Source organism: Saccostrea echinata, unplaced genomic scaffold, assembly GCF_033153115.1.
Source record: "Saccostrea echinata isolate AGI-Se365-2 ecotype Australia unplaced genomic scaffold, CSIRO_AGI_Sech_v1 ptg000009l, whole genome shotgun sequence".
Taxonomy (NCBI): Eukaryota; Metazoa; Mollusca; class Bivalvia; order Ostreida; family Ostreidae; genus Saccostrea; species Saccostrea echinata.
This window is the reverse complement of record NW_026889758.1, coordinates 21,554,920-21,580,441: the sequence shown is the minus strand read 5'-3', so window position 1 is coordinate 21,580,441 and position 25,522 is coordinate 21,554,920. Positions and strand designations below refer to the sequence as shown.

Below are 25,522 nucleotides of genomic sequence, written 5' to 3'. Positions count from 1 at the left end.
ATTTTCAGTGACAGAGAACCAGAACGCTGATACTAAAACAAGTCCCACGGACGTGACGGAGAAAATAAGTCCCACATGAGTCCTACGTGAGTCCCACAGAACCAGAATAAGATTGCAGGGAAACAAGCCTTGTTACAAGGTTTGAGGTTTGTTTATTTTATATTTTAATTTACACTTTTTAAAAATTATCATTATTATGCAAAAATCTGTGTGCATATGAATATTTACATTTTAATGTTATAAGTCGTTTTGTGGTTCATTTATTTGCGGTGACTGTCCCACATGTGTTTACCTGTTTACATTCACTTACTGACCTAGCGTCTTCAAAATATACCTTCTGTAATCATGACTGTTGTAATCTTGTTTTTATGTTAGTTTACCGTATGCAACTTGACTGTTGTATAGATTTATAGCGATCACTGCAAGGTTTTAATATTTAGGTGAAGAGAAATTTCAGACTATCAATCACAGGCACTTGTTTCATATACGGTGCACCCCTACTTATTTTTACCACAAGGTGTCTAACTCAATTTCAGGCACCCCCGCTTCAAGCTCGTATTTTGTTCATGTATCATTATCAATCATTAACCTACTTTAAATTATTAAAATGACATCGTTCGCTTCAAGAGACTTTTTTCTTGTCAAATAAATCGTTTCAGACGTCTCTGGTCGAGCCTCTTTATTGTAAACCACTCATTTATTCCTCGAAAATTACCTCGATATATTTTTAGGCTTTAGATGGGATACAACTTCCAGTTGGGGGTAGAATAAAACCAGAGACTTCCGAGTATTCCATTCCAAGGTCTCTGGTTTTATCCTTCATTTATAACCCCAACCGCAAATTTGTATCGAAAAATTAGCTTGATACATTTTAAGACTTTAGATGGGATACAAATTTCATTTTTTTTCACAGGTCACGAGGTTTCAACTTAAAAAAGAAAAATTCTCACCATTAAGATATGTTGGAAATTTTAGCTTGATGTGTTGATAATTTGCCAAATTATTATGTAATAAAGGGGACTTTATATGATCACCCGGCGCTGTCGCTTTAGTTCAGTCTTCACAACAATTCTTTTTCAGCACATGCCCTTCGGGCATGTAGACCTATCATTTTTTCCCAGCCCATTCAAATTTGTACATGTCCTACTCAAAATTCTTACATTTACCAGTATTGTGCAACAAAAAAAAACCATTAGGTATAAAGGTTTCATATTAATTTTTTCAGCGTCGTAAACCAACCATGGCCTGTGATTGCCATTCTCTAAAGCGTTTTTGTTCATAAATAACTTTTGAGTTGCATGCTGGTCATGGCCGGTTTAGCTGAACTGAATTTCAGAAATGGGATCATGACTGTAGTGCCACAGTATGTGGCATTGATGAACATCTCGTAATTTAGCAAGCAACTTCGAGAAAACAAATAGGTTAAACTAAACACTTCAATGATTAGATTGACAATCATTTGACAGGTCGTATCGAGAATGTAGACAGGCAATCCATCGACATTGCATACAGCAACGTTTAAGCAAATAATGGGGGTAGGACAGAATAAATGGCAAGTAAAGATCATACAATGAAAGAAGATTCACATATGCCCTCTTCGGACATGTAATTTGGCAATTTTTACATGCCCGGCTGCAAATTTAACAGGTCCCTGGCATTGGACTCTCGGGTTATTTGGAAGACTGTTAGTTTAGTTTCATGAGGTCCGACAACATTGATTCTCAATGTCTGCTCCCTCTACCCCATACACTTATCTTGATAAAATTATATAAATTATATTATTAATTATATAAATTGATATAAATTATATAAACCGGTCTTGTTTATATAATTTTACAATGTCATAAACAGCTGCTTAAGTGCATATAATATAGTAAATGGATTTATATATAGGATTAGGGAAAGATCCTCACTTGATTATGGCAGCATATTTAGCTCGTAGGAGTTTATTATCTACCACACATGATCAATGTCACTTTTGGACGTGAATGACTTTTGACACCCTAACTTCAGTTCAAATCAACGTTAACTTTATGTGACGTCTCTCTGAATCTTTTTTGGCATGTAACTTGGGTAAAAACAATAAAAGTACTCTTGATGCATTTGATTTCTCTTAGCCCGTTTAAACATTTCCAAGGTCTATACCAGTTTTTGCAGGGGCGAAATTATGTAGAAGCTGGAAAAGAAACCCATCCCCTTTTTGACGTATTTGGTTTTCGAGGGGTGAAAATTTTCAATGTTACACTCAACTACATGCAATATTTATTATATTATACTGAATGTTTTATACAAATACAAATAATAGTGAACCTTGAGCGCATAAATCTGCGCAGTCACTGTCACTATTTTTTGGAATATCACCCGTCGTCAAGCAATGTTGACTGTTGCGACACTGGGCGTAGCTTCATTATTCAGCGGATAATAGTGCTTTTTAACAAATGTTTCTTGACGAATCAGATTAATTCATCTAGTATACCTGAAAGTACAATATTAATTAATTGTCATCATTTTCCTATATTAGCATTTTTACTGGTAATGGTTTTGAAATGATAGGAACATGCACTGTTCAAAAAGTCTTAAAATGTTGTTTTGGCTCAATTTCTTTGTTAGATTACTGTGTTGAACTAAGGCAGGTCAATTAAAGTAACATGATCCTATAGATTCCATGTACATTTAGTACTGTAAAGTAGACAAATTTATTGTTCTCACAAGTAGTTCTCAAACATTGATTTAAGCTGGTCTCCTGAAGGATGTAAAAATGCAATTGGTCTGCTTAAGGTACAGTGTATAATATAGACATGCATATTTTATTTTGAATTTGTATTATGTCAATCATTAGAAATATATGGATCTTAATTAGAAAACATTGTTTTCATTAGAATTTAAGATATGTATAATAGGCATATATTCTTCATGCTTTTCCATAGTTAAGTCCTTTTTTACAGGGTCTCTGCTAGAATCATGTGGACCCCAGTGTAACAAATCTATGGAAAGAGAGAAAATCTCAGCTCAAGGGTCAACATGTCTTTATTCCAAGAAAGGTAAATTGATAATTTTTTCTGCTAAAATACTCTTTTATAAATTATAATATCAATGCAAAAGAATGAACAAACAATGTACCTAAAACATTTTGAAAATGAAAGTGCAATAACAGTTAATAATTATGATCAATTGAATGAATGTTAATAATCCAATCAAAGTCCTTGTTGTATATCATTTTTGCTAGGGCTGTGTATTGAGCAAAAAAAAAGAAAAGAAAGAAAGACATTTTTAATGCGATATGCAATATATTGAATTCTTTAACAATTCTGTCAAAAAAGTCTTATAAATCATTATGCATGAATTTTATAAGAATAATAATTGTTTTTTACTCATTTTTAATTTTTTGTCTCACCGTTTTTAAAAATTACACTTCAAATTCAAACTTTTCTTGACTGTAAAATCAACATGTTAAGTAAAGTTGTCTATGTATTTTTATGATTTTGTAATAATCATCTAAGATGTGCTACCTCCTTAATGATTATATCATTTTTGATCAGTTTTAATTCAAAACAGTTAAATATAATCTTTGGTGATTGCATCTTCGCTAGCCAAGGGCTTCTGATACGCTACTCTCCTCATAAGCCCTTGGCATACGGTGTTAAAAAAAGTTGAGATTTTTTTCTCAAGTTGTGATTGGAGTTGATCGACATCGTTCGACCAATCAGCAATTGTTTTTTGTAAATGACGATATTTGCGTTCGGGATATATCTTGACTCTTTAATATCGGTAATGTAAAACGCAAGTAAACAATGATCCGTAGGATAACATGCCATTCTATGAATAGCAATATGGTGTCATCCAATTTCTAAAGCAACGTGCAAAAGATGTGATTAAGAATCTATACTGAAGATGTAGATTTGCATTTTTACATGTTTAAATAACAAATTAACATAACTCAATACCTTCTTGTTAATTATTCTTTAAAAACAAAATTTTTTTAAATACGCTTTTTATTTCTCTCGATGACGCAATCTGTGCGTACCTGGTAAGAATCATGATCACGTGACAAAAGCAATCCCGTCTTTTGTCAGCACCGTATGCCAAGGGTTTATGAGGAGAGTAGCGTATCAGAAACCCTTGGCTAGCGAAGATGTGGTGATTGAAATTCCCAACTTTTTCACAGAATTACATAAAAAAACTGCCTGCCCAAAATGTTTTGGAATTAAGTTATTTTTAGCTCACCTGAGCCAAAGGCTCAAGTGAGCTTTTCTGATCAAAATTTGTCCGTTGTCTGTCGTCTTTGTTGTTGTTGTTGTTGTTGTAAACTTTTCACATTTTCATCTTCTTCTCAAGAACCACTGGGCCAATTTCAACCAAACTTGCCACAAAGCATCCTTGGGTGAAGGGGATTCAAGTTTGTTCAAATGAAGGGCCACACCCTCTTTCAAGGGGAGATAATTAAGAATTAGAGAAAATTAAGTGGTATCTTTTAAAAATCTTCTTCTCAAGAACCACTGGGCTGTAATAGTTGAAACTTAGGTGAGATCTTCATTACATAGTGTAGATTCAAATTTGTTCAAATCATGACCCCCAGGGGTAGGATGGGGCCACAAGGGGGGATCAAAGTTTTACATAGGAATATATAGAAAAAATCTTTAAAAATCTTTTTCTCAAGAACAACAAAGCCACAATTAGGCATATTGATATGGAATTATCCTCAGGGTAGTGCAGATTCAAGTTTGTTCAAATCATGACCCCCAGGGGTAGGGTGGGGCCACAATGGGGGATCAAAGTTTTACATAGAAATATGTAGGAAAAATCTAGAAATTGTTTTTCTTAAAAACAACAAAGCCACAATTAATCATAATTTATATGGAATCATCCTCAGGTAGTGTAGATTCAAGTTTGTACAAAATCATGACCCCCCAGGGGGGGGGCACAATGGGGGATCAAAATTTGACATAGGAATTTATAGGAATAAAATCTTTAAAAATCTTTCTCTCAAGAACAACAAAGCCACAATTAGTCATATTGATATGGAATCATTCTCAGGTAGTGTAGATTAATTTTGTACAAATCATGACCCCCAGGGGTAGGGTGGGGCCACAATGGGGGATCAAAATTTTACATAGAAATATGTAGAAAAAAATCTTGAAAAATCTTCTTCTCAAGAACAACAAAGTCACAATTAGTCATATTGATGTGGATTCATCCACAGGTAGCGAAGATTCAAGTTTGTATCAAATCATGACCCCTCGGGGTAGGGTGGGGCCACAAGGGGCGATCAAAGTTTTACATAGGAATATATACAGAAAGAAACTTGAAAAATCTTCTTCTCAAGAACAGCAAAGCCTTGTTAAGTCATATTGATATGGAAGCATTCTCAGATAGTGTAGATTTAACTTTGTTCAAATTATGACCCCCAGGGTTAGGGTGGTGCCACAATTGAGGATCAAAGCTTTACATAGGAATACATAGGAAAAAACTTCAAAAATCTTCTTCTCAAGAACAGCAAAGTCATGTTTTGTCATACTGATATGGAAGCATCCTCAGGTAGTGTAGATTCAAGATTTTTCAAATCATGACCCCTGGGGGTAGGGTGGGGCCACAATGGGGGATCACAGTTTTACATAAGAATATATAGGGGAAAAAAACTTGAAAAATCTTCTTCTCAGGTCAACAGCAAAGCCATGTTTTGTCATATTGATATGGAAGCTTCCTCGGGTAGTGTAGATTCAAGTTTGTTCAAATCATGACCCCTGGGGGTAGGAAGGGGCCACAATGGGGGATCATAGTTTTACATAGGAATATATAGGGGAAAAAAACCTGAAAAATCTTCTTCTCAGGAATAGCAAAGCCATGTTTTGTCATATTGGTATGGAAGCATCTTCAGGTAGTGTAGATTCAAGTTTGTTCAAATCATAAACTCCAGGGGTAGGGTGGGGTCACAATGTGGGATCAAATTTTTACATAGGAATATATAGGAAAAAATCTTTTCATCAACAGAAAAGCCATGTTTAGTCATATTGATATGGAAGCATCCCCAGGTAGTGTAGATTCAAGTTTGTTCAAATGATGGGGGGGGGGGGAGGTGTTAGGGAGGGTCCACAATGGGGGATCAAATTTTTAACAAGAGAATATATAGGAAAAAAATCTTTAAAAATCTTCTGCTCAAGAACAGTAAAGCCACTTGTTATATTGATATGAAAGCATCCTCAGGTAGTTCAAAATCCAAGCCCCCTCCCCTTTTAAACTTTTCAATACTGAAGTGATTTGTGCTTTTTCCTAGCCAGTGTGCTCAGGTGAGCGATGTGGCCCATGGGCCTCTTGTTTTTGATACAATATATTCATTAATCTAGATATGTATCGATATATTTGATGCAGCCCTAATTATTGCTGGTTCATAAAATAACTAAAAAATAAACAAATGAAAATTTCGGCATGGTTGGCATTGCAACTGTATCTTACACATTCAAATCAGGCCATTATTACGAGTTTTGGAACATGTTGGGTTCTTCACTAGCCAGTGCCGCTACTACAGAGAAGACAGCTTGTTTTCAAACTGTGTCATTCAAAGTTTCAATATATGAGAAACACAACAAATCTAAATGCTTAGCCATTACACTAAATGATGAATCTACTTTATTGTGTTATTTATTGACATTTGACAATCATGATTTATAAATCATTTTGAAATTTTATATGTATCATATCATAAGGTCTGTGTATTATCCCAACCCTATATACCTACATATCACGATGTATCATTTCAGCATTTATTTGTTAGTTTCTATGTTCAAGATTGCTTTTGAGAATTTTTTTACTCATATTGAGATGCCACTGTCCCACCTGCCTGCTAACGTGGAAACAAAACTCCCCTCTGTAACAAAAGAGTGCACCAATGGAGATAATCTCAAAACTTGTGTAGTAGGATCAACTCCTAACAATGCACCACTTTTCAGCATTTATATTCATTGCTTAAGGGTTTATTCTTACTAATGAAATAAGTTGTGGTGATGCATATATTTACTGTAAGACATTTGTAATAACGAAGCATTTGTGAGATATACCTTTTTATCAGTTATTTACAAACAAGGCATTTGAAGAGGACGAGCACAGTGCATTTTTATGACGTCGAGCTCTTGGAGCTCGAACGTCATCTAGCAAGCGCCCAGTTGAAATTGCGACCGGATATGTACGCGACCAAATGTGTCAGTCGATGCATCCGCAATAGAAAATAGCAATAGCTATAAACCAATTTCTTTGAAAACGCTCAAAATGAATTATAGCTTGAAAATAAAATTGCATCAATTATCAATTAATTCTATTGCAAACAACAATATTATGTTTTATTCTCACACAAGAAAAACGTGATGGTTGTTGCGGATGAATTTCTACAGAAAGGGTGCGTTGAATGACATGAATAACATTTCGGAACGATAACCGTGTAACATAAACAACACAACAGGAGGTAAAATAATTACAAAATTACATAAACACGAATACTACAAGACAAAAAAAGATTGAATTTCTAAATCTTAGCTTTACTTATACAATCTTCTAACCAACTCTATCCTAAAAACCGATGATATTGACCAGTATTGCTGTATTTCTCCATTTCCCAGTATACCGTATACCACGCCCGATCGTAACTCGATCGTCATTGTAATAGAACAGAGTCTTGGTTGTAGTTTAGATGCAATCACTAATACAATGCTTTGACATTGGCAATTAGAAAAAATATTATATAAATTCATGAAATCCTTCATAGTTCTTCAACTGACTGAAAAGGTGTTCGACGGTGTCTGGTCAATTCGAACCCTGCTCCATTCGGACCATGACATAAGGCTCCACACTGTAATTGTGATATTTTGTTTAAACTATTTTTTTTATTATGTCTCCTGAGTTACTCACTTGACTTATTGCTATCTTCAATTTCAAAATGATCTTTTGAAATTGTTTTTCTTCTTCGACGTCATTGAAGCCTTTCAGGCTTTTGATTTTTTTATCTGAAGTTAAGGTGATTTTAAGCAAAAGAACATTTCTTGTCCATATTAAGAAAGCAAAATATTTTGACCTAGTTTGAAGTTTTTTAAACCCATTAAACTTAATTGTTAAAAAATTAAGTATGTAAACTAAATTTTGAATAAAGAGTTGGTCCTCTGTGTAAAACTTGCTCTGTGAGCAAGTTGAAATTACAATGCCTTTCATGATTCCTTCACAAAAAATGGGGTGATGACCCACAATATTAATAAATGTAGGTTTTAAATAATATTTTATATTTCATAAATTAAACAGTGAAATTTACAAAAAAAAAAAAAAAAAAAATTAATCATTTTTAAACTGTTGTAATTTAGGCATGTGGGTATATGTACATATCCTGTTAAAGTCTTTGTGTATCACATTATATCATGATATACTTCAGACAAATTAGTACACCCGTAGTTTTGAATACAATTCATACATTGATTTCATTTGCCACAATGGTCTCTTTAATATTGCAATAATGCATTTGGTCTTCCTAATGCATGTATAATGCAGGTACTGTATATACTCTATGTCCAACTTATAGGTGAGTCATAAAAAGATTAGTATTTTGAAACCAGGTTAAAACATCAGAGCATTGATTTGAAATTGTCAATTGTTGTACCGATTTATAAGCGGGTCAATAGCAAATCCCTCCAAAATAACCTCAAAAAATACAACTGACTTATAGGTGGACCACCTTATAGGCAAGTATATATATGGTATAGTTTTTGTTGAATTTTGCTAACAGCAAAACACTATATATGAATAATGAATTTTGGAAAAAAAAGCTTATTAAGTTTAATGATGCATGTATGTAGTATAGAAATATTGTTCATATGCCTGTACATGGTACAAATATGCATTTTACAGAGTGTACATATGCCAGAATCATATGGACCCCAGACTGGCCCTGGTGATTCCGTTAAGAAAAAAGAGGAAAAATCAGTGCTTGTGCTCATTGGTCATTGGACAAAGGTAAATAGATTTATTTCATGAAACTAAACATGTAAATTACTAGGATATTAAAATATCACAATTAAAATACATGTACTGATTTATATATATATGGATATCAATTGGTCTCCTTGATGGAGTTAAATGCGTTTGTTATCCCTTTTAAGTGGATCATTTAAATATTATGCAGTTTATTTAGAAGCTCTTTATTATCTGCACTGTTCACTTTTACAGGGTGTATGCCAGAATTTTTTCAAGAACAGTCTGAATCTGACATGGAAAAAATGAAGAAAAACAGCCTTCCTGTTTATAAATCTACATTCTGACAAAGGGTAATTTTGTTTAGTTCAATTAGAAGTGCACATTTAATATCAGTTGCTTTCCTTAATGATATATTATAGCATTTTTATTCCCTTATGAACAATATGTATACTTGTAAAGCATGTATCACAAAATCTTCTGCAAACAAAGTTTTGGGTGTATAGTGTTTGTTGTTTAACGTCCCTCTTGAGAATTTTTCACTCATATGGAGACGCCACCACTTGTCGGTGGAGAGCTGCAAATTTTTGTCCTATACTCAGCACTTACGGCCATTGAGCATTGAGGGATCTTTATCGAGCCAGCACCTACTGTGACATGGGACCTCGGTTAATACCTCTGTCTCATCTGAAGAACTGGTCTCCATGTCCCACAATGGGATTCAAACTCGCGATGTAAGGATCAGCTTCTTTCTCCGCGACTCTAGAGTAGACGCTCTAACCACTGCATCTGCTCTACTTTGGCAACTTTGGGTGAATATAAGCATAGGAATCATCATGTCCATCTGTCTGTTCATGTGTTTGGCCACTTTTATGATTAGCTTTTTTGTTCCAATTCTGGCTGAGATAAATTGATTTAAGTCATCTAAATACAAACAAATTAAGGGAAATTACTATGGTATTGGAATGAACATTTTGGAATACTGTCTAATTGTTCCATTGTAGTTGGTTTCTTTAATGTTGAAATAATGCATCTGGTCTTCCTAATGCATGGCATACACTGTATGCATGTGTAATGTTAAAGTTGGCTGAATGTAAAACAGTTCTTGTGTTATGACAAAGGTAAATAGATTTAGTTCATGTAACTAAACATGTTAATTATTAGAGTATTAAAATCTCAAGTTTTGAATACTGATTTACATGTGGAGAGTAGTTGGTCTCCTTAATGCAGTAATAATACATTTGGTCTCCCTTATGCATACTGTATATTATATAAATTTAATGACTGACATGTACGAGGGTTGATCCAAAAGTTCGTGGAATTTCTTCTAGTGTTGTACCAATAATCAGAAAACATCGATTGTCGACAAAAAATGCTACCGATTCCGATGATCGATTATAGTTTTTCATAATCGATCATCGGAAACATACTTCTAATACAATACATTCCGGAATTATCCATTTCTGGTTTAAAATTTATTTCTTCTTAATGAAAGAAAATGGCATCTGCATCTGATACTAGCCAACTAGCACGAAGCAGAGGTGATTAAGAACCGAAGATGCATATACAGTCAAACCTGTATTAAGCAGTCACCTGCGGGAACCATTAAAAGTGACCTTTATAGAGAGGTGACCATTGAAAAGAGGTTCATCTTTTTTTCAAGAAAAATTCTTTTCCAAGTTATGTTAATTTTGTGTTTTAAAAATACTACATCATAGAATATTAAAGAAAGATGTGTTTTGGACATCATTGGTCTCAGTTAGATTTTTTAAAAATTTAAATAGTCTCAAGATTAAGTTCAAGATAAATTTGATGACTCCAACAAAAAATATATTGAGTCTAATAAGGGTATTGCATTATCCTCCCTCCAAACAACAACAAAACTTTCTTTTATTATAGAATTACATTATCATGTTGTGTCATGAATAAAATAAATTCTATTTTTTATCTAAACTGCCTCTAAAATATCAAGTTTAGTTAGTCTTGATAATTGTATGTTTAACAATACAGTGGCGCCGCGTTTATCCGGACGCCATTTATCCGGACGCTTCACCATCCGGACGATATATTTTGGGAACCGATATTTTCCACGTTATTTTGTCTCATTAATCTGGAAATTCGCGTTCCGTATCCAGACGGTCAATTTCTACTACAAAACGTAATAGTTTATTGAAAAATGACTTGTTTATCCGGACGGTAATTTTTCAAAAAACGACTTTTTCACACTTCACTTGCATTTGTGTTAATTGTTGTAAAAACATTGGTCATGCAGTCAGTTTGAAGGCGGTTCCCTGTGACCTACAAACAATAGCGTCTATAATTAGCATGTGTTTACCCTAATTCAATCACACGTATATCTTTAATATTTAGCTTACACTGTGCATTAATTAAATAATAATCTGTTCAAAATCATATTGCTAACCGTATGTACATCGGTAAATTCATGAGAATTTTGGAGAGTTGTAAATAAAATGAACAATAAATAACGAGCGATTTCGTAATGCTCTTTATCATGTTGATCATGTGTTGATTGCGTTAGTTTAAAATACTATTTTCCATTTCTAAAAAACGTAAATGTATTTGAAATGCTTTTTTCCCCACAAGACAGTTTAGAAAGGTACATAACTGAAGAAATATCTCTATTTAATGTTCTACCGTTTACAAACGTCCATTGCTTTAGAAAAGATATATAAAACTGGCGTTACGTACAGAAGTTGATTACGTTTATCAAGGTATTTTTAATGATCGAAATTCAAACTTAGCGTCTGTAGCAAAAAATATTGATAATCATGAAGATGGCTTGTGTTTACGAATGTTTTTAATACTTTGTTTGAGTAAGCTTGCAGTTAATTTTATAGTAACCCTGTGTTATGAATATACAGGGAATATACGGGGTTAGTTTATATCTGAACATTTTTAATGATGATGCTGAACAGTTCTGTCATATCATATGAGCTTCAATAATTATAATATATGGCTGAATAAAACAACTGTAGATCAAAATTTGCTCAGCCCATGAAGTTACAGGCCAAAGAGAAGGTGAATTAAAATGGGAGGTCTCAGCATAAAATTGCCCATCCATTTTTTTTATTGTGTAAATTACATTTTAATATATTTTTTTCTTTAATCAATTACTGCTTTTAAAACAATAAGGCCAGGTAAAATTAATCTTTAGATTCTCATCCCCGCCCGCCCCTCTCAAAGTGCCCCGCCCCGTTGTTTTTTATTTTGCTTTTTGAGTGTCAAACGTATTATTATCATGTATTTTTATTCAGCAAGAATCTGGGTCAAAATTTAAGAGTTATCTCCCGTCTGTATTAAAAGTCGCGTGGCACTATTTATAGCAAAAGACTATGTGAAGAATGGAGGAAAATCGGCAATAAAAGCAGTTTAAATATGTAAGGTAAAGATAATTTGTCAGTATAGAGAAGGCAGAAAAGCAAAAAATAACATAAACACATCTAGATACCATCACTGGCATGAACAATTTTTTTAATGAGATTTTAACCAAGTAAAAACAGACGAAGAAAATGACACATGATCAACCGATCTCCAGTTATATGTGATTTTGCATTAAAAAAAAATAAACATCGTTCAAAGACTTTAGAGAATAATAGTGCTAAGGAAATGTATAAAATCTTAAAACTGTTCAGGCCTAGGCTTTTCAGTAGAATATTTTACAGATTTACACAATCCTGTTTTGCAAATATGATATATTTTAATGTCGAACATATCAAGTCTCAAGAACGATTGAATGTATGAGGACAGTGGAAATCTGTGATATATCACACAGAACAGAAGGAGTTGTTGGTAAGACTATAAGGTACTTGGGGAAAGGCCGATGAGAAAACATGCATATGCAATTTATTAAGATCAGCACCTCATTTTATTTGGCGTGTGCCATATCTGTGTACTTGATAATTTGTTAATAAAACTATAAATATTTTAATTTTCTATAACAAGAATCTTCTGTAGATATTTAAAAGAATATGAAAACAATAAAATCTATTCATATTGGCATTAACATAGTGTAAAAATTATGTGTACGAATGTTTTGTTGATACTTTCAACTATAAAAAATAAAAAATAAAATCCGCCCACCCACCCCAATTTTTAAGCAAATTAGGATGAGAATCTAAATTTTAAATTTATGTGGCCTAAACTAAAATATAATTTAGAAGTTTTTTTTCTTTGCTGTCACATTTGAAACAAGAATGTGCATATATACAATGTACATGCTGAGCGAGTGCTTTTTGAGATGTGATTCAATTATCCGGACGATTTCGTTGGGGACAGAGGCGTCCGGATAAACGAGGCGCCACTGTACATAAATTGTAGCGTAATAAACAGACAAGTTATAATATTCTCAGTTTATCAAAGCAGTGCATAATACAAATTGATATATGAAATTCACAGGTGTTGTGAGCAATGAAGCGTGACTAATCCTAACGGTCATCTTACCTAGTTGAAAATCATGATAATCAGAACACATTGTGTAAACAAACACAGTTAATTAGGGTTTCTACAAATAATATGTTTCCTATGTGTTAAAAACGGCCTGTCATGCGTTTACACAATTACACCTATCGGAGTTGGGCATGCCAAACGTGAACTAACAATTAGGAAACAACTAATTATTGTCTCCATTAATGAATAGGTAAATAAGGGTGCCTTGTGTATCACTCAGAATTTTTTAAACCAGATTCCAATTCAATAAGATTAAGATTCTCGTACGTCCATTTTCCTTATAACCTTTTCGGTCACTAGCACCCTTGTTTTGTTTTGTTAAAAAAAATAATAAATTATCCAATATTTTAAATGGTTTTAATAAGGCCAATTATTTTTTCCATGAACCAATTATTTACATTAGTGAGAAAATTGAAAGTCACCTGACTTTAGGTCTGGTCACGTGATCGGACAAAATAGCCACTATATACGAGGTAAAACAGCAATTTTACATGAAATTTGACGACCGCTGACCGCGTTACGCAGGTGACTGCTTAATAGAGTTACATTATATAGGAAAATTCATTGGGAGGAAATAAAATGACCGCATAGGACAGGTGACCACTGGATAAAGGTGACCGCTATGTCAAGTTTGACTGTATAGGGCCTAAAAAAATATTTTTGTTTCCTGTAATAACCCGACCATTCAATTTACCCCCGGGTGAATTTTTTTTTCTGCCAAATCTGTGTTTGCTCTTTGGTTTGATCAATCAGCTGATTCTTTTTATTCAAAAAATGTTAATTGTATCTTTTATTTGAGATATAAAATATGCAACTTAGTCAACATTTACCTTAAATATAAAGAGTGATCAATTCCCCCCACAACTTTTTGAAGTTCGTTTTCTGCCACTAGGCAGCCATGTTGGGTGTCCACTGTAAATATTTTTAGGTCTAGAAAGTGTAAAAGAAGCAAAACAACAAAGAAAATTAATATATTATGTATTTTATATATTCATGTTAAAGAAATAAATGAAATTATTGTAATAGTCTGCTTTTTGTATACAAAACTATGAAGAAATCCGATTATAATCGGTGAAATCACATCAGAGGCAGTAACCAATTCCAACCGATGATCGATTATGAAAATTAACCGATGTCTCATCACTAATTTCTTCATATTTATTTTAATTTATTAGTGAAAGCAGTTGAATACTGATTTACATGTGGAGAGTAGTTGGTCTCCTTAATGCAGTAATAATACATTTGGTCTCCCTTTTGCATACTGTATATTATATAAATTTAATGACTGACATGTACGAGGGTTGATCCAAATGCTCATGGAATTTCTTCATATTTTATTTTTTTATTAGTGAAAGTGGTTGAATACTGATTTACATATGGATAGTGGTTGGTCTCCTTAATGCAGTAATAATACATTTGGTCTCCCTTATGCATACTGTATATTATATAAATTTAATGACTGACATGTACGAGGATTGATCCCAAAGTTCATGGAATTTCTTCTTATTTTATTTATTTATTAGTGAAAGTGGTTGAAAATTACAAATAAGAATATAGACACTTGTTGAATTTTTTTAATAAAAAAATATTTTAAATATTAATGATAGTAACTCTATGACAGTTGCCATAGCAAAGGATGTTTTAAAATGCAGGGGAGACGTTTACTCGTTCAATATCATTTTAAATCTTAATACGTGAAATAAGAAAAAACCTGCGCTAAGTGGCAAATAAAATGAGAATTTTGTCATTATTACGATTGCTTGACCACTAATATACCTGTCTGTGAGAGTTTTACTGATTTAACTTGATATTTAGATTATTAGTTGATGATTTCTTGTTCATTTTTTAATTGTTAGAGAACGTCACATTTCAGTCAAGTTACAAGTTTTGTTAAAATCTTAGGAACACTCTGACTTAAAGGGGTATTCTACTGATACAGGCTGGAGAAAAATGCATTTAGCAACTGATTTTCCAGTGGCGTGAGAAATTTAAGAACAATAGAACTTCCATGAAGGTTGATTAAAGGTGTGGCTGCTTTTGGAGGGTCTGTTTTTCTCGTAGACAAATTAAGCGTTGATGGATGTTGACCGCTGACTTACTGTGCTGGACTTTGCTACTGAAATTGGAACATCATATGGAAAGATGGGGAGTATTTTTGAAATATGATTGTAATATAAAGATAAGTCGATTGGTGTGAGAGGATACCCAGGCTTTTCTTGAGAGAAAAAGGAGAAAAAGGCAGAATATTCTGTAGAATTACTTAGTTGAATTGAACATGAGGGTGAGATGCTCCTATAACATGACATGACATACTTAACTTGATGTTACGTCGAAGTCTCCCCCGGATTTTACAACTATCAGTGTTCAGAAAGCTCATGTGACCTTATTGGTAATTGGAATGTGGTGAAATTTTCCAGTATTGTTGCATAATGACTATATTATAAATATGCCTATTGTTTGCTTTCATCAAATTTTAGAAATAATTAAATTCCATGAACTTTTGGATCAACCCTCGTATTAGAAAAAAGATGGATCTAAGATTGAACAGGTTATAATTCACTTGAGTCATTTAAATTACTTATTGCTATCTGTTTTTGTTCGGTCATCATGTGTCAAGTATTGTCTGTAAACTATTGAACATTTTCAGCTTCTTTTCTGGAACCAGTTTCAACTAATTTCTCGGTTGAAGTACTGTATAGGGGATTAATTTCAGGGGTTGTAATTTTCATGTTTTTCTCTCCTCTGACACGATCACGGTTTGTTGAATTTGCGGAATCGGTATATAATAAAGGTTACATGTACCTCCCTTCAATGTCTATATCAGTTTAATCCATAGCATAGCTAGAAGGCAGTAATCAGCATTATGTATTCACTTCACGAACAACAGGGTAGATTTATATATACATCAGCAAGTTCGATAGTTATTTGAATAATTTTTTAAAACCAAAATGTCGATAAAAACATGATAATGCAGGTAACAAATAAACGTCGTAACATAGTTACGTACGGGTATTCAAAACCCATGACCCTAGTGTTTTGATTGATGAAACATGTAGCGTTGGCTATTAAAACAGTTTTTTTTTTTACAAATACAGGTTATTATCTGCTGAGTGATCTAAATTAATGTCAAGCGTGATAATTAAAATAATTGAATGACAAGTACGATTCGTAATTACTGAAATGACCATGCACTGCACGTATATTTACCTATCGTAGCCTATTCTCAAATTTCCAAATATAACATGTAGGTTATTGAGAAACTTATTCACTGTTTCTTGAATTCACGGATTTATTCACACCGTGAATATAGCGAATATTAACACCGCGAGTTATTTCCCCCCTATACAGTATACAGACATAATATAGAAATGATTTTATCGACTTTCTCAATCTATCATGAATTTGAAAATGTAAATATAAGCATTTAATTGTAAATATTAAACATTTAGCATCTCATAACCAGAGTTGGAAATTACTGACTGCCCGAGGCAGTCTGTTTTTCAGGTAGGCAGGGACAAACTTTAGATTAGCCTTGGTGGTCGGGTCATTTAAACAGGTAGTTCCTGTTTTCCTTTTTTTTCAGGGTATAGTAAGTCTATAGAAATTAAGTAAAATATAGTATATCAAAGGAACACTTCTAGTTAAAAATATGAGATGACCTATAGGACCAATATTGGTTTCAGTCTTTAGAAAAAGCTTATCGATATATGTTCCGGTCACTGACTTTAGGTCACATGTGTGTAGTTTCTTGTTTCTCATGTATTGCTTTAGTTCTACATTAATGGTAATCTAACAACCAAGCTTTATGATAAACGTGATGACTTTAACTTTTCAATCGTCAACTTCCCTTACTTATTCAGCAATATACCTTCATCACCTGCATACGGGGTTTATATCTCTCAGTTGATTCGATACGCAAGAGCATCCTCTATGTATGAACAATTTTTAAAATGAGGTAAGTTATTGACAAACAAATTGCTGAAACAAGAATATCAGCAGTCTTGTTTAAAGTCATCATTTTGTAAGTTCTATGGTCGATACAATGACCTTGTCAGCAAATACAATTTATCATTAAGTAAAATGCTGACTGACCTTTTTCATACTTATTGTTAGGCCATTATTTACACACTGAATTGTGTATGGATTTTTCCATTGTTTCCCAGTCGTGACAAGGAGCACACAGCGGGTGTGACTGGTCTGCAGGGGATGCTCACTCCTCCATGGCACCTGATCCCACCTCTGATGTTTTGGAGGTCCGTGTTTTTGTATTTTTTGATGGGCTTTTGAGCTTGAATACTGATTGTTATCTCGATATATTTCATTCTACTCAACTGTGTGTTCATGTGATCCTACCTCAGTATTTACAGAATGATACATCCTTTGTTTGAGGGTCATTCTTGATGTCTGACTGAGTAATGGCAACGGGACATAAAACCTTAACTGACCTTACCACATTCTTTTCTAATCTGAAAACCCTCATGCATTTTTAGCATAACATATCGCCAATGCACACATTTTTCCCGAGGAATGAACTGCATCTACACTGCATAGAACAGTATCTCTCCCACTGGCACAACAGTACTATTACACATCATTATGTTCTTGAAAGGCAAACACAGCAATTATTGCTCGGCATGATTTTTTTTCGTGCTTACAATGAGGTTTAGTTCCGGTTGATTGCGTTTAGTTAAAGAGAATTTATGATGTGCATTTCCATAGATGTCTTTTATATCAACACCAAACATGTATTTAAGGAAGAAAATATATTAAGTAAAATGCAAAAGCCTGTATTAAAAAATCAAAGGACAAGTGCACTTAAGCAATGCTTAATGGGCCCTTTTTCAGTGCCGTATTACTTTAGAATGTATTACCAAATTGTTCTCTTCTGGTAATAGTTAAACACAAGTGGACATTTCTAATTAAAATCACATTAAAACATCACCTAAATCAGCATGGATTTGAAACAAATGAAGTTTTTTAAATGCCTATAGATACTCCAAATCCGGAAAAGTCGTACCGAACCTATTTTGAGTTTCGTTTATTTAAATCAAGGGGAGGAGACATTTAAATAAGACACTTGAACAATCTGATGGTGGATCATTGACAGGTGCATTTGCCGAATGATACTTCTTGTGCTATTTTACCCGAGAAAAAAATCGAATGAAGTTGTATAGATACCTTTATCCATATTGATCAAACTAAGAAATTTGCATGCTTGCATTTGAAATAATACAATAAGTATTATCATTAGTTCCTGTAAATTTTAAAATGAAAAAAAGTGTATTTAGGTGGCTTTCAATACCAGTACCATTGTCTTGCATGAATGTTAAAAATGTTTGAAACTTTTATTTATGATGACATTTTAACGACACTAAACTCTACTAACCATCCCGTGTTCCTAAAACCAAATACATACAAACTTCTCTATACGGCTTGACTTCGATATAATGATATGAAACGTGGCTATGTTTTACAGTGAGCATCTTTGAGGAATGTTTACCTGGGTAGAACTCACGTGACTACCAGTATTTTAAATAATTTATTCCACGGGTGGGTTCAACATAGGTCATACAGGTAAATAGCTCTTGCTTGTTATAGGAAAAACATTGAACTTTTCATACATTTTTAATATTTTAAGTACAAGCCTAATCATGTACAAATTTCCTACTTTCACACAAGTTTTGTAAATGTATAATGCATTTTTTGTCAATCGCACAAGTTTGTACAATGTTAGGCTGACAATAAACAAAAGCTTTGAAATGAATGACCGTCCTCGATTTACTATAGAAAATCACGAATGTCGGCTGACCCCCTACCACATTGTATGGCTTTGCTCTTTGTATATTCATGAATTTCAGCGATAAAATTTGTTGAATCTTATGGTTTAGATATCAATTAATGATCTGAGATGGAAAATTATGCTTAATTTAATTCTTCATTTTTTTCACATTTTACCGGGGCCCATAAGTGCACTCTTTCTTTAGTGTTTATACAGGTGAAAAGTTTGAAAAAATAAAAATGTGCCAACAAATGGTTTCGAACCAGGACACTAAAAATGTTCATGGTGAGAGTCTGCGGTCTATCGTTCTGGGCTATGCTGACTATGAGGACATTTGTAATAAATATAAACCAGTATGATAGAAATAGGTTTTCACGTTTTTTGTAGGTTTTTTTTTTGTTTTTATGAATTTCGACCCTAGGCACCTCTAAAAGAACCTTTTTTTAAATAATTGCTTACTAGATCAAAATCTATCAAAATTTCATATTTAATTTAGGGGCAGGCAAAGGGTGATTATATTGCATCTATCGGGTATAATTTTCTTATTAGAAAATTGTAGAGATATGCAAGGTTAATTAATGACAACATTTATTTTTCCGTTTTGCCTTATACTTTTATGATTTTCACTAATAAATTGATTATTGAAAAAAGCCTTTAATATGACTGCTGATTTTATCTCCATCTGTTAATTATACCCCCGCTCCGAAGGAGAGGGGGGTATACTGTTTTACCCTTGTGTGTCTGTCTGTCCGTCTGTCTGTCTGTCCGTAACAAACTTTGGTCGCAGTTTTCTCAGCAACTGCTCATCAGAGGTGCTTGAAATTTTAACACACTCTTTGTTTAGGCATGCCATATGGTGGGATTCATTTTTGTATGAATTCGATGTCAACTTCCTGTTTATCCGTGCGTCTGTCCGTACCATACATAACAAATTTTGGTCGTAGTTTTCTCAGCAACTACTCATTGCAGATGCTTGAAATTTTAGCACAATCTTTGTTTAGGCATGCCATATAATAGGATTCATTTTTGGAACAAATCTGATGTCAACTTCCTGTTTATCCGTGCGTCTGTCCGTACCATACATAATAAATTTTGGTCGTAGTTTTCTAAGCAACTACTCATCGCAGGTGCTTGAAATTTTTTCTTTGTTTAGGCATGCCATATGCTGGGATTCAGTTTTTACAAATCAGATGTCAATTTCCTGGTTATCACTGTGTTTGTCCATAACTGAACTTGTGTATTCACATCAGAGCGGGGGTATTATTAGTGAGCATTGGCTCACAGACTTCTTGTTTTCAACACCTTTTCTCATGATTATAGTAGATAGAGAACAGATTATGATTTCTAACATTTACTTTTACAGATCATTTCCTTGAGATAGGTGGAACCAACAGTCAAATACAAACACTTTTAAGAAAAGTAAAAATCTGGCTCAGGTAAAAAAAAAAAAAAAAAAAAAAAAAAAAAAAAAAAATCATTTACAGTTTTAACAATTAGTAATTTTACCTTAGTTAACTGGAAAAATCTCATTTGACGAAATACAGGTCAAGAATGAAGAGTTTAAAGCCTAGTAGGGAGTTTGGTCAATCATTACAGGTAATCTGCAGTCCCTCTCGAGAATTTTACACTCATATGGAGATGCCACCACTTGCCAGTGGAAAGCTGCAAATTCTGTCCTATACTCTGCACTCATGGCCATTGAGCAGTGAGGGGTCTTTTTCATGCCAGCACCTACTGTGACACGGGACCTTGGTTTATAAGGTCTCATCCGAAGGACTGGTCTCCATGTCCCACAGTGGGATTCAAACCTGCGACATAAGGATCAACTCCTTACTTCGCGACTCTAGAGCAGACGCTCTAACCATGGCGCCACGCTTGTGACTAGCTCCGTTTTAAAGAAATCATTCAAGATATTTTTTATCAAACTTAATATGCTGATACATATATAATTAGTAAGACCTATTCAACTATTTCAAAAACTTTTGACCTTTCCTGTGACCTTGACCTCACTTTCCTTCAATTTGCATTTTGCATGGTTTTAAAACCATTTAAAATATTGATATCTAAGGCTATGCATCTATACATAATTTGGTGAGAATTTATCATCTATATCCATTTTTTTTAGATTTCAATTTCAATTTTAAAGAAACTTTTCAAGATATTCTCATCAAACTTCATACACTAACACAAAATTTCATGTTGCATTACTATACACTCGGCGGGCATACATGTCCTATGGACATATTTCTAGTGTATTGCTATTTCTGTTGTTTGTTTACTTCCGGTCAGTAAGTGCCCCCTAGGGGCAAGCCCCAGTCCTGTTTTCTTTTCCAGGGTTGCAACAGCGCCCCCTAGAAAAACAAGTTGCACCATCCAATCAAATCGTGTTTTGTGCTGCTTTATGCCAATGATATTAAGGCTGGACAGCATATGTATTATATTCTGACCAATGGGGTTGCAGTATTTTCAAATAATTAGGATAGACTTACCACTTCAGCATTCCTTTCATCACTGAAGTGATATACATGGTCAAAAATTGACTAACTTTCATTTTTGTGTCAACTGCAGAGCAGAACGACACTTAGAGATCACTTTACCTGGTGTCTGTCTGTCCGTCTGTCACACCTTATATCTCCAAAATTTTGAGAGGCAGGGTTTTGATAATTAGCATTTATATATGTTTTTGAGCTCATGATACTATACTTTGAAACTGTATGAAATTCAGTTACCACAAAAACTTATATTTAAATACTATGAAAATACATTGGGATCAGTATTCCACAATGAATCGTGTTGACTGACAAAGTGATGTCAATTAAAGTAAAGACAGTCTGAAATTCCTTTCCTCCGAGGATTGTTGGAAGCACCTACATGTGTATTAATAAAATGATAAATAGTTATTCCTCATAATTTAAATTAAATTATTCATTTGAGGACTGGGGAACCATATTTTCTTTGATTGCCAGATTCTATCCCAGTCTTTTACTTTTGGATCCTTTTTTTCCTTGCAGGCAAATGCATGAACCTCCATGCTAATATTAAATTAATAGCTGACCACTCTTAGATTTATTTACCTCTTTAATGATAATACCTAGCAGGTGTTATATACGTTCCTTGAAACACTCTAGTTCCTATTTGATTTTCACTAATATAAAGATTATTGAAAAAAGACTAAGGTGCTCTATAGTGATCAGTCTATTCATTCATCTGTCTGTCAAATACACATATCCCTTGTTCAGAGTACAGGTGACTCTAAATACTTCAAACTTTATATTTTTTAATTAGATACATGTAGCTGCTTTGGAACATCTGAAAGGTCTATTACATTATCACTAGTTTTACTAGTTTTCTTCATGTAAGTTGAATATATTTTAAACTTTTAAATTTTTATTTTTTCCAGGTAAGAAAGAAATTCAGGAGTTCTTAAATTGCCCTTGGAGTTCTTGGATTGCATCAAACTGCTAAAAGACCTCAACAAAAACAGCGTCTTGAAAATAAAAATGAAAATATTCAGTGAAAAAAAAATGATGAAAGAGCCACTAAAAATCTTCAAGCCTTTGAGCTGAAATCTGGAAGTCAATCTGTGGACTTTACTAGTATGTCTTACTAAGTCATCATTTGTGTATAATAAATACACTCAACTGTAAACACTTGTTAAAATGTGTATAATTTTTAGATATAATTTGTAGCTCACAGACTTCAATAGTTTCATGTAATTTAAGTAATAATGAAAATTTCCTGTTGTCTAGCTAGATTAGAAACTATTATTGTCCAATTTTGGATATTGTGAAATAATTCATCTAGTATGCATAATGTGTGTACACTTACGTGTAAATTAATTGTTATAGCAAATTCAATCGATCATTAAGTTGAATGTTGACTAATGTTTTTCATCAAAATTGTTTACACTGAATTGTTTGTGGATTTTTCCATTTGCCCAATCATGTCAAGGAGCACATGGCAGGAAATGCTTTCTCCTCCATTGCACCTGGTGTTTTTAGAGGTCTGTGTTTGCTCTGCTCTTAATATGTATTGTTTCAATGGACTTTAAAGCTTGATCACTGTTGGTAATCTTCATATTTCATATACTATTAGAGTACTTGAAGAAAACTGTAAAGATTTAACATACAGTATAATGCATGTATATTGCACTTTAAGTACAGTGTATGTGGTTAAGAAATGTTAAATCGTCTCATAGTGCATTGAATTTGTTGAAAATTAGAAAATGTGTTGAAATTTTTTTTGAAATAATGTTAGATTGCAGATTTTTTGAAATCATGCAAGTAAGAAATTGCTAAATATTTTTTTAGCTTTTCTGGACAGTCTAGATGAGTTCTTACTATATACCTAGCATTGTATCCCAGTTAAAATTTAAGGAGCAAGGTTCATTCCTAAGCTCTACCTGGACAAACTTGCATGGATTAAAGCACATTAACAGATTTACTTCAGATGCTTGACCTGATCTACATTTTCCTCATGTGTTTTTTTTGTTTTTGTTTGTTTGTTGTTTAACATCCCTCTCAAGAATTTTTCATCCATATGGAGATGCCACTACTTGCTGGTGGAGAGCTGCAAAATTGACCTATACTTTGCACTCAGGGCCTTGAGCAGTAAGGGATCTTTTTTGTGCCCACATCAACTGCTAGGCGGGACCTTGGTTTATATGGTCTAATCTGAAGGACTGGTCCCAACATCCCAAGTGGATTAGAACCTGAGACTTGAAGATTAAATCCTTACTCGCGTCTCTAGATTACAAACTCTATCCTTTGCGCCACATGGGGGACTCCACAAGATTAAGTGTTTTGAGCAGTCCTATTCTCATGTAATTATAAACTCTATGTTGAACAAACCTGCAAAGATGATGTATGTACATGTAAATGTTTCAGGGTACCAATCCTTGATTTGACTTAGATATTCTGGATTAATGACCAGTTTTTTTTTAGAGAAGGTTCATTCAAAGTAACAATATACTCTTTGGTGATCAGTAAACATAGATGATGTATCCTGCTTCTGATGCTGGATGTAACATACATTTTCAGGGTTATTGAGCAGTTTAATCTAACCCAGACCAACTTGCATAGATTTTGGATCCAGGTGATATACATTACCAGAGTGTTTGTTGAGTGAGACTTTGCCTTACTAGTAGATAACATTTACAGAAGTGAGCTTTGTATTCTTTGATTAGGTATGTTTTTTCTTTGCTCAGGATATATATACCATCAGTGCCAACTACCATACATTTTATGTAATAGATGTAGCTGTTGTTCAACTGAATATGATAAAACTGTGGATGAAATAATTTGATTTTTGTACCTTTGAATGTATTGAATTAATTTGTAAAAGCTGTTATGATACAATGTTTGATATTTTATAAAAGTTTTTAGCATATGCAATCAATAAATGTATCAACATTTTTATTTTATTATACTTTTTACCCTGCAAACTTCTTAAAAACAGAATAGTAATGATCCATTTAACTGATACTAGGTTAGTGTCACATTGTACTGGTATATCATGTATACTGAACTGTAAATAAGAAACATCAAAATAGGTAAAATCACAGCATGAATCATTGGATTATGTAAGAAGTGCACTATCTTGTGCTTTGGTATGGTATTAATAATAAATGTTAAACTATCATTTTTTTTTTCAAATTAACAAAGGATATGCTTGAGTGACTGTATTTTGACTAGCAGTAAAAATAAAATGATTTTTAAGCATTTGAATTATTTTGATTCATGGTCTCTGCAAGTTTAATGATAGCAAATATGTATATTGAACATGGCATCCACATATTGCTATACTGGATGGGGCATAACTTTTACTGAATCTTAATCACAACCTTGAAATTTTATGTAGTACATGTACTCTTGGTTTCAACTGGTCAAATGTATTCTTAAATCACAAAGAATTTAAACAAATATAGGCATAGGTCAGAACTTCATCAATTAGTTGGAAAGCGAATGCACTCGGTGACTATATGGTTTAAAAGAAGCTGGGTATAAATAGCAGGAAAAACTACTTGATGTCCACTGTACATGTGAACTTTGTGTCCTCAACAAAACAATATGGAGTATACTATACTTGGTCTAAAGAATAATCTATGTCTGCATTCACTTTAAGGTTAAACTGTTTTGGACATTGAGAGTTTGTTTGTTGTTTAACATCCCTCTGGAGAATTTTTCACTCATATGGAGATGCCAACACTTGCCGATGGAGAGCTGCAAATGACCTATGCTCGGCACTCAGGGCCAATGGACAGTGAGGGATCTTTTTCATGCCAGCATCTACTGCGACACTGGACCTCTGTTTGAACAAAGGACCGGTCTCTAC

At 33.5% G+C, this 25,522-nt stretch overlaps 1 long non-coding RNA gene across 4 annotated transcripts; it reads left to right on the top strand.

The window, feature by feature from the left end:
- Nucleotides 1–24,909, top strand: LOC133183444 (uncharacterized). Of its 4 annotated transcripts, XR_009720640.1 has the most exons (6): nt 1–146; nt 2,946–3,041; nt 8,881–8,985; nt 9,199–9,296; nt 20,553–20,625; nt 22,590–24,909. It is a non-coding gene; the product is annotated as an uncharacterized LOC133183444 (long non-coding RNA). The 4 variants fall into 4 exon arrangements; XR_009720639.1 differs by lacking the exon at nt 20,553–20,625; XR_009720642.1 differs by lacking the exons at nt 20,553–20,625; nt 22,590–24,909 and adding an exon at nt 18,887–18,980.
- Nucleotides 24,910–25,522: the final 613 nt, after the last annotated feature.